The sequence below is a fragment of the Triturus cristatus genome, chromosome 6 (genome assembly GCF_964204655.1).
Source record: "Triturus cristatus chromosome 6, aTriCri1.1, whole genome shotgun sequence".
NCBI lineage: Eukaryota > Metazoa > Chordata > Amphibia > Caudata > Salamandridae > Triturus > Triturus cristatus.
This window is the reverse complement of record NC_140589.1, coordinates 103,930,572-103,945,075: the sequence shown is the minus strand read 5'-3', so window position 1 is coordinate 103,945,075 and position 14,504 is coordinate 103,930,572. Positions and strand designations below refer to the sequence as shown.

The window sequence follows — 14,504 nt, the reverse complement described above, 5'->3', positions numbered from 1 at the left end:
GCACAACCACCCCTCGAAGTGCGGTTGAGCCAAATTTAGACGAACAGGTTTGGCGGGAGCACTTCGAAACCTTGTATGCTAAGGAGCCCGGAGATGACCCTGTTCCTGGTTGTGATCCTTGTCCTGCAGGTATTTGGGATCCAATGCCCCTGTCTGATGGTGATGTGGGCCTGTGCATAACTATAAAAGAAATAAAGGTCGCACTAGCAAGAATAGCTCCGGGTAAAGCTCCAGGTTTGGATAAGATTCCTGGAGACCTCTTTAAGAGTGAACCTGCTATCTGGGCCCCATACCTTTGGATGCTTTTTAATTCAATTATGCAAGGCATGAAAATACCTTCAAGCTGGCTTGGTGCGGAAATAATTCCGATTTTTAAAAAGGGCTCCCCACTCCTCCCAACCAACTATAGACCTATAAGTCTAATAGATATTTCTCAGAAAAATATTGCGCGAGTCCTGCTTCTTAGACTGCAGTCATGGATGGAAGAGAGGAATGTTTTGTCCACCCTCCAGGCCGGGTTCAGGGAAAAGTTGTCGACCCTGGACCAAGTACTAAGATTACAATTGTTGTATTGGAAGAGCGTATATGTGCAGGGGGGTAGTCTCTTCTTAATTTTCGTAGATTTGAGATCTGCGTTTGATCTAGTACCAAGGGTGAAATTATGGTTGGTTTTGGCTGAGATGGGGGTCCCAGTTTATTTAATTCGACTTTTTAAACGTTTACATGAATGTAACTATGCGCAAATTAGGTACGGGAAGGATGGTAATCTTACAGCCCCCATACCTATTAACCGTGGTGTTCGCCAGGGATGCGTGCTCGCGCCAACTTTATTTAGCCTCTATATTAATGGCCTGATTGATGCCTTGCTTGCAGTAAAAGATCTTGATGCCCCCAAGCTAGCCTCCCGTAGAATCTCGGCAATGATGTTTGCCGATGATACCCTATTGGTTGCCAAATCGCCTATGGGGATACAAAGGGTTTTGGATAAATTTGAGATGTTTTGTAGAGACAGAGGCTTAGAAATTAACCTATAGAAAACCACATTTATGGCATTTAATTGCCCAAAAAGTACACGTCCTAACCCGTCTTTAAATGGTAAGCCTCTTGAGAGAGTGTCATCCTTTGTGTATTTAGGCATTACAATCACCGAGTCTATGGAATGGGGGGCTCATATTACAAAATCCACACTTAAACTAGCACAATCTTCAGGTGGTATCATGAAGGTTTTTAATAAGTCCAGCAAAAGAACTGTTAGTCCAGCAATTGAAATTTATAGGGCTCAAGCAAGAGGTGGGGCTTTATATGGCGCAGAGTTATGGGGCCACCTAAATTTAAAAAAACTATCACAGGTGGAGAATCAGTACTTAAGACAGTTATTTAGATTACCTCGTAGTACCCCGTTGGTCCCGCTACGTCTTGACACAGGTATAATACCAATAGCTGAAGTAGCGAGTCTTAAGCCCATAATGTACTGGCGTCGCCTTTGGACCACCCCCAAACTTATATCCTATAGGGAGGAATTACTAGAGGTATTGAGGTTACGGGGTGCTGTAAAAATTCCGTGGCTTGACCACATAAAATCCCTGCTAACTAGCATGGGTTTAGGGGATTGCTGGTCTGAACCTGAGTCAGCCTGTCTGCTAATACCTAAGGGTCATATGAAGGCATGCTATAAAGAATACAGATTGACCCAACTTCATACCCTTCCTGGGACTGGGAAATGTACTAGTGGTTTTTTAGAAATAAAAGATTTTCCTTGCTTTGAGTCGGCAATAGATCTTATCACGCCACCAGCGGCTAGGAAGCTCTATTTACAGTATAGATATGGGGTGCTTCCGCCTCGCTGTTTTACATCCAAGTGGAGAGACCAACAAACGATTCAGTGCCCGGCATGTGACCACCCCGAGGAAACTGAGCTCCATGTTTTTTTAGTTGTCCAGGCTATCAGAAGGCAAGGAGACGTTGGTTGGTTCAGATTTGCAGGAATCTTGGCAGTAGGCGCTGCCTCGAAGCATTTACGATTCTGAAATCTGATTCAAGCATTCCAATAGTATACTCGGTGGCTGGTTTTCTGTTTTCAATGTGGTGCACTAGAAGGGTTTACCTGAGATCTCGTAATAATGTATTGATTGCCCTATAGCAATTGTGATAGTACAGTAAATTTATAAACCTCCCTGGTGTTTCATGTATAGTTTTATATATGAGCTTTTTGCTTCTTTTTACACAGAGGTTTTTTTATTTTCTTTTTTTAGCTAATTTATGTATTTATTGCACCATGCACTTTTCGAAGTCAATTGTGTAACCCTTGTCCAAATCCTATATCCCAAATTTAATGTATTCTTAAATTGAAAATGTGTGTATAATTATCATTGCTTTTTTATCTTCTTCTTTTAACCATGACTGACAATACGATGAAATTTTATATGTAAAATGTTTGCTCTGTGATGTACTTTTTAGGTCATTTTGTCCGAAATAAAGTCTTTTGAATGAATGGTTCCGCGCTGAGTTTGCAGACAGTGTGGCATGTTAAGATCACTGTCTATTATTAGATGATCCACCTCGAAACTATCTAACCAGGAGTAGAGGTCTCGGAAAAAATCGGGGTCATCTATGTTTGGAGCGTAAATGTTTACTAACAAAATGCTTTTGTCCCCGAGTGTGCCATGCAAGAGAAGATACCGGCCCTCGGGGTCCGAACAATGGGAATGACAGACAAATGGCACTGTTCTATGGATAAAAATACAAGTGCCATGGGAATATGAACCGTAGCATGAGAAATAGTGGTGTGTACCCAAGTTCTTGACGAAGTCATGCTCAGCGCGCGGGGTTAGATGCATCTCCTGAAGAAAGGCAATTTTAATGCAGTGCCTATTAAGATATGACAGTACTTGCTTCCCTTTTTGCGGATTATTAATACCACTTATGTTCCATGAAATGACCGATAGTTCAACTGTTTTAGCCATAAAGTAGAGCAAGGGTATGCTGAGACAATGTAGGATTTAAACCTAGGCAACATGTGGCAATGTGAGCACGGTGTATGAAAGCATGATGTGCAACGTCTATAAACATTTCAATCACAATGTAAGAAAATCCCGACAATTCCCCACTCCCCACCCACACTAGATTGAAGAATATTCAGTAAATCCCGTTTAACCAGTTAGAAAAAAAGAAACAAAACCCCATGTAGTAAGAGTTGGTGAACACCAATAGGGTGTGGCGACAACTCGGACACCTGCAGTCCCATAAAGAACAGTTATGTAGGCTAGCGTGGTGCAGTCGCCATTATCAGGTTCAGTTACTTTGGCTGGAGGCAGTATCATGAACATCAATGTCTGGCATGTGTAGTCATAGTTTCAACAGCACAAGTCCCCCCCATTAGATCAGACCTCCTCATGTAGCTTTGTCTTGAGAGGTCGATGGTGGTCGGTCACACCCCTCCGATTCAACATGGCCACGGGGCTGTCGGTTGGTAATGGGGGATCCTGTACAGACAGCTTACAGAAGGCCTCTGCATCTGCGGGGGTATTCAAGATCTTGAAGTGGCAGCTTGTGATCCCCTCTCAAGCGAGCCGGGTAGAGCATGGAGTATCAAACGCCTAACTTGTGGAGTGTGTTTTTCACGTCGTATTTCTGCCTGGCTTTTTGTACGGTTGGAGTAAAGTCCGGGAACATCCTGGTATTGCAAGGGACCCCTCTCTCGGGCCATCCGGAGTGCGGTATCTTTGTCTCTGTAGTTGAGGAGACGAGCTGTAAGATATTGTGGAGGTGCGCTCTCTTGGGGGTGCTGTCGCAAGCAACGATGCACCCGCTCCTCTGCAAAGGTAGCTGAGAAGCTGGAGCGTTCAAAGAGGGTCGTTAGGAGTTGCTCCACGAAGTCCCCGGGCCGTCCTATGTTGGTAGCTTCTGCAATGCCAGAAATGTGCTGCCGCGGCCCGTGCAGGTGAAAGGGTTGGGGCCAGGTGGGGGGGATTTCAACATACTACCGCAATATTTTCCATCGTGGCCCTATGCCAAAATCCCCCCACAGGGCCTCACCGCTCTTACTTGTACGGACCGCGGCTGGAAATGTGGATGTTATTCCTATGGGGTCGACCCTCTAGGTCCTCATTCTTGGTAGCCACCTGCTTTATACTCTCCATTTTGTCTAAGCGCTTCTGCATTGTTGTGGTGGTATCTTCTAGGCTGGAGATTCTTTTTTTGTGCGCCTTTGATCCGGGCCCCCTGGCTGTCCATCCACTCTCCCAACTTGTCCATGCAGCCTGCCAATGTGTCGAACTGTGCTTTCATACCACCGAAGCCTGAGCTGAGTCATTACAGTGGAGATATCACATGGGGGGCCTCATCAGTGCCGTAGCCCGGGACCTCCTCAGTATCTGGGTGGGAGCACCGGTTCCCAGCAGGGCCGGGGCGATCAGAGATGAGCCTCCTCTGTTTGGGGTCCGAGTGTCCCATTGCGGGGCCCCAGCGAAGTAGTGTTCCAGCTTTTTGGCCAATAGTCCATATACCCAGGGTGTTGTGTGCTTTTCCCCCTTCTCTTCCCCTGCTTTCGCTTGCACAAATAGTGAAGGTCCAGGCAGCTATCTTAGACCCAGGGGAAGGACGCCGCTAGTGATGTACAACCCCCACCGGGAGGCACAGCAGTCTTGCAATCCAAAGAGAATGGAGGGTGTGCAAGGCAGGGTGCCTCGTGGTGTGTCAGAGTCAGTGGGGGGCTATGAGATTGCTTCTTTCAGCTATTACTGTAGCGTGGTTGCTGGGACCCTATATGTCTCCTTTGGATGGGTAGCCATCGGCGGGCATTGGAGGGCTGCAGTGCATCATTTCTCACCGTACCAGATGGCACGGAGTGGGTGTGTATGCAGAGCCTGGACCAGCACGCAGGAAAGCACTCACCGCATTATTGAAGGTGTTGCCGCCGACCGCGGCCCCCGCAGGGGGCCACTAATGCGGTCGGCGCCCTAGTGCCACCGGGGCACCGGTCACCCCTCCCCACCCCTTCCCAGGGGGAGTGGGCGGGGACGCCGACCAGTGTCCCCCTCCTCGTGCTGGCCGGAAGTGACGCGCAAGCGCATCACTTCCCGGCCCCTGTAGGGAAGGGGAGGCTATTTAGCCTTCCCCCACCCTCCTGGCGACCTCTTTGTCGCCCACCACGCCACATCCCTCCCTACCGCTTACCCGGCGTAGGCATTGGGTGGGGGGGTTTTTCTGAGCGTTGTAATGTTTCTCTTTTTCGTTGCAGGCGGAGTTACAGGGCGATCTGGAAGCAGACGGTACAAAGGGTACCTCTGCGCGGCACCATAGGGGGTGCCTGAGCCAAAACCGAGGAGCCTCATGGGAGGATCCCGGAAGCCGTGTCGGCGCCCCACTAGTCCTGCGGGCGGTTGTTGGCCTGAACAACTGGGGGTTTGCTAAGCGACGCTCCGCCCCGAGAGGGGGGGCGTGAGTAGAAGTTACCAACGGCACGTGATCGTAGAAAGAATCACGTGGATGGCAGCAACGGCGGGCATCGTTCCCGCGCTGCCCGGCTCATCAGGCGGGCAGGCGGCCCAGTTGGTTGCCTGCCCTTGGATCGCCCGTAAGATAACCCACCCATTACATATTCTGGATTATGTAATAAACCTGCAGCAATTTTACCCAACTCAACAGTCTCTGTGTGTGTTATTTGGGTATGCATGTTGGGGGAGGGGGGACAGAGGGGTGCCCCTGGGGGTACTATGCGTTAGCCACAGGATGATTTCTTTTGGATCGGGTGTAGCTGCAGGGAGCAGGTCTTGGCCCCACGGTCATGCCAGAGCCAGGCAGTCCGCGGCTCCCGCATGGGCCCCAGCAACACCCGAGCCGCGCCTCTTCAGTAGGCATCAGTCTCGCAGTTTGCCGGCCCGGGAGGACGGCAGGCGCACCCCACGGGGGCGAACCATTCACTATCCTCAGCGTGGTTTGAAAAAGGAGGGTGGGGGCCGACCGACGAGATCGGATGATCTTTGCCTCAGACTCACCCGCGGCCCCTGTCGCTTCAAGGCCTCCAAGGCTGTGTCGGCCGCGCGGACTCGTCCCCTCTCTCCTCCAGATGCGGACATCAAAAACTCCAGCCGGACACCTCTCCCGTGGCCGCCCAGTTCACCGCATCCTCAGCATAGCAGAATGTGAGGGCTTTGGTGGCGACAAACAGCCAGAAGGGAACCACCAGGTCCGCAGCCTCACAAGTATGCGGCCATCTTGGTGGCTGTCGTGCCCAGTTGTAACCTAACATTTATTAAAAGAGGTTTCTATCATTTAACAATTATGTATGATTTAGGAGGAGTAAACAACTGTGGGCTTCTGACTGGTGGCCCACAGAAATTGGCATTGCTCCCACAGCCAAATGGGTGTTTAAGAACTCGGGAGTCCATCTTGACCAACCTCTTACTATGAAAGAGCAGGTGATGTCCATCTTAGGCTCCTGGTTTCAAATAATGCGCCTACTCAGAAGAGCCTTTCCACTCCTCCCACAACGAGGAAAATGGTGGTTCAGGTTCTTGTGAGAAGCCATCTAGACTACGATAATGTACTAATGGCTTTGGCCCATGAGATGTTGTTATAAAAACTACAGGTTGTGCAGAACACCGCAGCTCGCCTCATTTGCAGTCTTCCAACAGAGCTGCATCTGCTCCCCTCCTGCATGCCTTACATCGGCTACCGGTCCGGAGGAGAATCATTTTGCAAATATATTGCCTTACATAAAAAGCCCTGATTGGAAAAGGCCCTTGCTACCTAGCTTCAAAACGTAGGCACTATCGCCCTTAGACTCCTTAGATCTAGGAGTAAAGCACTATTAACTGTTCCTCACGTCAAAAAGGCCTGTTCGAGTTGCATGTCCTTTTCTTACCTAGCTCCTTTTGATTGGAACAAACTGCTGCATCATATTCAAACTTGTTTGGATTACTTTCTCTTCAGGAAAGCACTTAAGAACACTGTGTTCTGATTAAGCTGCTGCTATTGCCTTTGTCTCATGTCTGCGCCAATATACCTCTCCCGGGGTGATTTGTGCTTGTTACAAATTAAAATAACATAACATGGCAGTCTTGGATGGCAGGAGCTTAGTACTCATGGTAAAAGAGGATATACTGTTTGTCTGAGACCCTACTATAAAGAATATAACTAATAAAAACTAGTTGTCTATTTAACAATATGTGAGTCTACGTGATGTCAATATTTCACAATGTCATAATAACTACCTTGAAGGATTAGAGACATAGTAGGCCTGCTGAGAATCAAACATGTGACATTAACGTCTTGTAGAAATATCTGCAGAGGTTTCACAGGGTTTGCCACATCTTTGTCTTGCATTCAGTTTTAAATCTAAGTAGGTCAGTCTGATATGTTTGTACTGCCATGGAGTCATTCTTGTGTTGTCCTTATTCATTTAGGGCCCCAATTTAAAATACAAGAAAACAGCATCATATGTTGTCACCGTGCAGATAGAGGTACCTTCAAAAAAGCTTAGGCATCATTCCTATGGGTGCCCTATTATAACAAATATTCTTAAATATTCTTCAAGTATGAATTGGCATCAGAATGCATTACACAGAAGAATCCTGAGCAATGCAACCTTAGTAAATAATACTTTAGTACAAATAACTAAGGTATATGCCCTATTCTACTAATGTGAAAAACTCAATTCCCCTTACACTGTGGCACCATGCATTTTAAAGAAGAGTTCCTGCTAGTCAAGTCCTTGCACTTCAGTATGTCTTTCTGGTGTTGCTTACTTTTTTTTCAGAAAAGGTGGCTGTTTATTTATCTCTGATCAAGAGTATGGATTCGGCTTTGTTGCACAGGAGCCTTGGATACAGTTTGACACAGTGAGAAAGAACATCCTGTTTGGGAAAAGGTTCATAGCCAGTTTCTACCAGGAAGTGGTTGAGGCCTGTGCGCTGACGTACGATCTCAGTGTGAGTAATAGCCCAGATGCATGCATCGTACCGTATGTCATATAAATGTGAAATCATTGACTTGCATGTGATTGAATAGTGGCAGCGGTTATGCCAGCTGCATGACTGCGCCTTGTCTTTTATTCCCATTATGGTGGGTGATTTCTACATCTGGGTAGACCAACTTCAGTTATCCCACTTCTGAAACTACCTTCCCAATCTTAAGGCAACTCCAGTCATATTTGTTGGTAAGGACACACTCTGGATCTTATGTGTTCAGATAATAGACTCAACACCTCCAACCCATCCCCGAAGCCCCCGGCAGAACTGCCCTCCCTGGATTATGTAAATGTAAATGTCAAGGTACTTATAGAGCGCACTGTCACCAGACAGCTACCTTGCGGTGTCGCCTTTTGCGGTTTCCTGGCGCTGATACTCATACCGCTGTGGAACCCCTCCTGGCTTTCCCTGTGAAGTGTCCACTCCTGGGCACCCCCAGGGTGAAGCCAGGCATCCTTAGCGCTGTTGGGGCCGGTGTGGAGGCTAAGCAAGCTATTGCCCAGAGTTGCAGCAGCGTGGGGCCCGTGATTAGAATAGGCACCGAGGCGAGAATAGACAGGTCCGAGGAAATTGAGCCTGAGCCCCGCCGAGGCGGGAATCGAACCCTGGTCCCTGGCCAGAACTCTGCTTCAGGGTCTGCCGCTCTAACCATTGAGCCACACTCCTCCACACGTTGACACCACCTTGTCTTTTGTAAAGTAGAGAAGAGTTGTTTATTCCAGTACTAATTCTGTGTTACTACTCTGGTCTTATTCATACAGACATGGGGCTAGGCATTAGGAATATGAGAGCTGAAACTCTCCAACATCCTCAATTCATCGCTGAGAGCAAAACCAGGTCTCTTTGTTTTGGGAAACTGCTGAAGACTGAACATTTTAGACATTGCTATGCCTAACTGAAACCAGCATTTGTGGACCCTGATGAGTAAAGGTGAACCATCCATAAACCTAGGATGTGTGTCTCACCAGCCGATAATTGTAAATAACCCACAGTGCTTAGTGGTGATCTGAGCCCTAGGAGAGGGTGAATCGTGATTCTTTTTGAGGACCCCCTTAAAAAGGGTTATGATTCAATGGATGGATGTAGAAGAGCAAGGACTCAAAAATATTCTCCACTGAATAGTATTTGTTATGCAGTAAATAGAGAATGGCAGATTGAGTTTTCACTTCAGATTCTGACTGAAGTCTAACCGCCAGCAAAGATCAACCTCGGTCAACATTCCTTGCATAGTAACACTAACCAATTCCCACCCTACCCTACTTCCACCTTCTGGATACTGACTGATGTCAATATTAAACATTTATGTCAGAGCCCACACTGGCAATAGCCCTTGCTGCATATGAACACCATGGGATCTGTCCCCCCTGGAATTAATGTTATGAAGTGACTCAAAAATTGAGATGTCAGTGTGCTACAAAACATACCTGCAATAATTAATTGAGACACCCTTGTCACCTGGTACAAAAAAGTAAAAATGTATTTCTGGGCAGATATTATTCCTACACTAGGGCCTGTTTACATGAGCAAAGGGAAGTGAATTTTCTGATATAGCTTGGCAACGATTTCAAGAAATATGGGCCGAAATAAGTAAAGCCCCTACAGTCATTGGACTTAAGCGTCATTCGGGGTAGGGTAAGTAAACTTATTAGATCATGTGCTGGGTTGCTCATAGAGATTCTCTGTGCCAGAGTGAAGAGACATCATAAAAGGTAAGCCCGTCTGCGATGGTCCACTCCTAGACCAAGCCAGCACCAAGAACCCTGGTCCGATCACTGCCCAGTGATACTCCGCAGCACTCCTTAGGTCGCTAGGGCCCAGATGCCGTTCTTCCAACTGTTGCCTTGCCTCACACCACAGTAGGAGTTTTCAACTGCACCCACTGCTGGTTCTCTGGCAGCCACGCCCCTATGCAAATACTAACAACGCCCTTGCCACCCCCTCCCAACACACACACCACACATGCACCAACAATACCTACATCTCCCACCCTACATCACAAGCCTCAAAAATCCTGCACGTCAACACCCACTTGCATGCATGCTTCTCAACACACGATCACTCAGCGAAATCAAAACTGAAAAAGGGGACCTGCTGAGTATTGATACACCCCACATCCTGTTTATCTCAGAGACCTGGCTCAACCCCTCATTGGCTTCCAACATCACCACAGCAGTCCCAGTGGGGTACAATATCGCTCTATGGACCGCCTTCACAAGCCAGGAGTAGGGCTCGCTTTCATCTACAAGGAATCTATCAAATGTACAACATCCGCAGAGAACGTCAGCCCATTCATGGAACACCTGCACTTCAAGCTACAAATCTCCGAAAACTTCATTCTGAATGGAACTCTCGTCTGCTGACCACCCAGACCACGAGTCACCTTTACCAAACTCATCACCAACTTCACCAAACTCATCATCAACTTCGTCGCTCTGCTCAACATCGACTCAAGAGCCTACATTCTCCTCGAATGAATAAATATTAATTTTCTAAAGCACAAACTTAGCCCGGAGGCGTCAAGGCGCTGCGAGAGGGACTGTCGGAACGAAATAGAGTAGGACTCAGACAGGCGTACCTGTAAAAAGCCAGGTCTTCAAAGCTTTGCTGAACAGAGAGTGGGACACTTGTCCAGAAATCTCAGCAGGGAGGGAATTCCAGAGCCTGGCAGCAGCAACGGAGAATACTCTGCCTCCCCATCTAGCTCTCCTAAACCTAGGGACTATCAGCAGAATTTTACTAGCTGATCCAAGCTGTTTAGAGGGGATATAGCGCAAAAAAGCCCTTTCATAGCATCTGAGCCTGGTTCATAAAAAGTCTTATGAGTAAGGCAGGGATCTTTGAACAAAATTCTTCGATTTGAGGGGAGCCAGTGCAGCTTGCTGAGAGAGCCAGAGACTGAGTGATATTTGGGAAGATCCATCACCAGCCTGGCTGCTGCATTCTGTACCAGCTGCAGACAACGTACAGGGCCCTTGTTAATGCCCAAATAAAGGGTATTCAAAATAGTCCAGTCTGGACAGCATTAAGGCAACAACTGCCTGCTTTCGGGAGGCAAAGGAAAGGAAATGAGAGATTTTCCTAAGAATCCTAATAATCCCAAAGCAGGTGGACACCGTTCTGTTTATCTGAAGGCCCAAAGAGAGAGAATTGTCCACAATGACCCTTAGATTCTATCCATGTGATACAGGACAAGGACAGGCACTAAGCGTCTCTGGCCACCAATCATTGGACCAAACATTCAGTTGATTTCCAAAGATCAAGACCTCTGTCTTGTCTTCGTTAAGTTAAAGAAAGTTCTCAACCATCCAAAAGGAGACTGCCTGCATACAGTGTTTAAAGTTAGTGGCAGATTCCCCGATGCTGTGGGTGATAGACACCTTAATTTACGTGTCGTTGACATAGGACAAGACCTCCAATCCAAAGGATCTGACGACCCTAGCCAATAGGGCAACATAAATGTTGAAAAGGGTCGGGCTCAGAGAAGAGCCCTGCGGGACTCCACATAACAGATGGTTGGGAGCCGAGTAAAATGGGGCCATTTTCACAATTTGTGCCCGATCACTAAGGAAGGAGGTAAGTAGCATGAGAGACGTACCCCGACCCCTATTTCCCTGAGCCGTTCCACCAGTCTCATGGGAGATAGAGTATCAAAGGCTGCGGTAAGGTCAAGAAGAATCAACAGCGTGGTGTGCCCTGCATGCATCAACTTGGACACACATATTATTAATTACGGTGGTTAGAGCTGTCTCCGTACTGTGATTCCTTCTAAAACCATGCTGCGAACCATCAAGCAGCTGGTGTTCCCCCAAGAAAGAACTAAGGTGAAAATTCAGATGTTTCTCTAAAATTTTAGCTGGAGGGGGTGTGGCCAACTAACATGGCCGATCGGACGTGTTCCTGATCGACTCCGTCCTAAGCCCCGTTTAATCCACTTAAAAAAAGGCATACTCACAGATTTCTGCCGGAGATTGCACAGTCCCCTGGGCGGCGGGATGCCGGTGAGCGCCTGGGGCCAGCTGTAAGTTATCTACGCGTGGGGAAAGCCGCTGTGGAGTGCTGAGGCTGTCCAGAGCTCCGCTGGAGAAAATGGTGCCGTCCGACGTGGCAGACTCCCGGTAGCGCAATGCCCTGACCTTTGTGGCTCCGGTTGTGACAGCGGCCATCCCGGCAGCCAAATAGAAGGTGAAGGTACTCCTGGTGCGAATTGAACGCTACAGCGCGCCTGGGAGATGCGGCGATCACGGCAGGAGGCAACCTGAAGTGGAAGGTCTGCACTAAAATGGTGGGTTCGACGCACTAACGACGAAGCTGTCGACATGAGGTTGCCTCCGGTCCTGCAGTTGCGCCGGCCTCTCAGCGGAGCATTACACGGCTCCTGCCCGACACAGCATTAGCTCAGCAAGCTTTGAGGCAGCCCAGCAAGGAGAGCCTTATTCACAGGCCAGTCATTAATGGGGACAGTGCCAACATCGGTATCACCACTCCAATACGCACCAAACAGGCAAGCAGGGCAAATTGGGGGCGGATGGATGCTGGCTACAGGATTCGACTCTTTCAAAGGCAGACACGACGAAGTTCTGAGGCTCCCCTCCAGAGGGAACTAGGGAGACCGTTTGCCTGACCTTGACATGGCTGCCTAACTGAAATCTCGCAGGGGAGATCGTGTGTCCTCAAGCATACCCAGTGTGGATAAAACGGCCTCGGAGCTCCCCCCAGCTAAGGCACATACCGTGGTCAATGTTGAGACCCTTGGAGGAGGTGGCGACTCAGCGGAGGTGAAGCCCGACGGGGGTGGATAAGTGGCTAGAGACACTACTCCCTGCACAAGAGCTCCTCACTGCTTCTACGAGATGGAGGGGACGGCCTGGAGCTGACCACGTCGCGGATCCCCCTATGCCACCCAAAAAGACCCCCAACAACATAGTCTCCGATTATTTTGCCTCTTCCGGCATGGGAACGTCAGGCGAAGAGACAACACCATCAGCAGGGGTAATGGCGCTAACTAAAGAGGATCTCCTATCATCCCTGAGGAAATTTAAGAAAGAACTACAGACAGAGATCAAGGCAGACATGGATGCCTCCTTCGAGTCCTTCCGTGCAGAGATGAGAGAGAAATGGGTTTCCTTACAAGCTGACGTGGACTCGGTGGGCACCTGCACGCTGGATCTTGAAGCAAAACATCAAGAAACGCCGACCGCCTCAGGCCCTTGGAGGAAGACTCGGCCGATTTACGTAGCCAACTACGAGCCACCATGCTTAAATGTGAAGACCTCAAAAATCGCTCACGCTGCGATAACATCCGAGCCAGAGGCCTAGAAGAAAACTGCGAGGGCCCAGACCTAGAGGCATTCATGGTGAGCTTGTTCTCCTCGGTGCTAGGTGAAGCAGGCCCGGAGGTCCAGCTGGAAAGAGTCCACAGAGTTGGTCTAAGGCCCCCGGGAGACAATCGCCGACCCAGGGATGTGCTGGCGAAGTTCAGTTAATTTAAAGTTAAATAACTGGTCCTTCAGAAGGCGAGATTAGCTGAAAAGGTCTCCTTTCAAAATGTCTCTTGTGAGCCCTACAAGATGTATCACAGGCCACACTTCTCCGGCGCCAACAGTTCCGTCCGATCACCGAGTTCCTAAGAGACAAGAAAATCAGATACCGATGGTCATATCCCTTTGGTATAACCTTCCAATGGGACAATAAACCTCATCATTGCACGACGTTCCAAGAAGCAGCTGATCTCCTTGGAATTGAGTTGTCCTCCTCCACTGACAAGACCCCTTCACAAGACCTGGAAGGCGAATGGCGGCGACAAGGTGGAAACCAAAGGCGTACCATGGGCCCGGGGGGCAAGAAATCCACAGAGTAAACCGACTGATGCTGAACTTTGTCTTCCTTAGAGGCTCCACTTATCTCGAATAGTGATGTGGTCACCTAGAGGCTGGTTGTAGCGAAAGACTTGCAGCTCCCTGCCTGAGAGGCTCACACCAGATCCCCACCCCTGGAGACATCCGGTTATTTCCACCGAGAATTGATTGGAGCAGAGGTTCTGCAAGAGTAACTCCTGTGAGGGGACCAACGATGGGACCCCACAGGTCAATCCAGCCACAGATCATATCCTTGGGACTGTCCAGCTCCACTACACCTACCATGAAACACCGGCGGAGCTGCTCTATCTCCACGGCGGTAAGGGGGTCCCATGTCTCCCTGCCACATGGGGTGTCTCTGGGACGCTTTAATTGGTCTGTTTTTCTTACTCCTTTGCTGAGGCCTTCACCCATAGGTTCATTGATAACCGGTTGTATACAGTTACATGCCATATGCCTTGTATTTTGCTTCTGTTCACATAAAGGGCTTAGGAAACGGATATTATATTGTTTCTCATGAGTGTACTTACTGGGAGATCCACCTATGGAAGGGGGATCCTCCACACTCATTTTCACCGTTTATTATGGTTATTTCAGTTAAGTCGTTGTCCAGATGATCTTTTTCTTTTGTTTATGGGACAGAGGGTGGGAGGTGGTGGTGAGGGTGAGGCTTGCACAC

The 14,504-nt window shown here is 48.6% G+C and overlaps 1 pseudogene across 1 annotated transcript in view; it reads left to right on the top strand.

The window, feature by feature from the left end:
• LOC146816444 (ATP-binding cassette sub-family C member 10-like) overlaps window positions 1-14,504 on the top strand; it is an 839,384-nt pseudogene that overhangs the window by 240,332 nt on the left and 584,548 nt on the right. The window contains exon 7 of the transcript XR_014962842.1: window positions 7,760-7,931. The product of XR_014962842.1 is annotated as an ATP-binding cassette sub-family C member 10-like (transcript). The remainder of the gene's footprint in view (window positions 1-7,759; window positions 7,932-14,504) is intronic.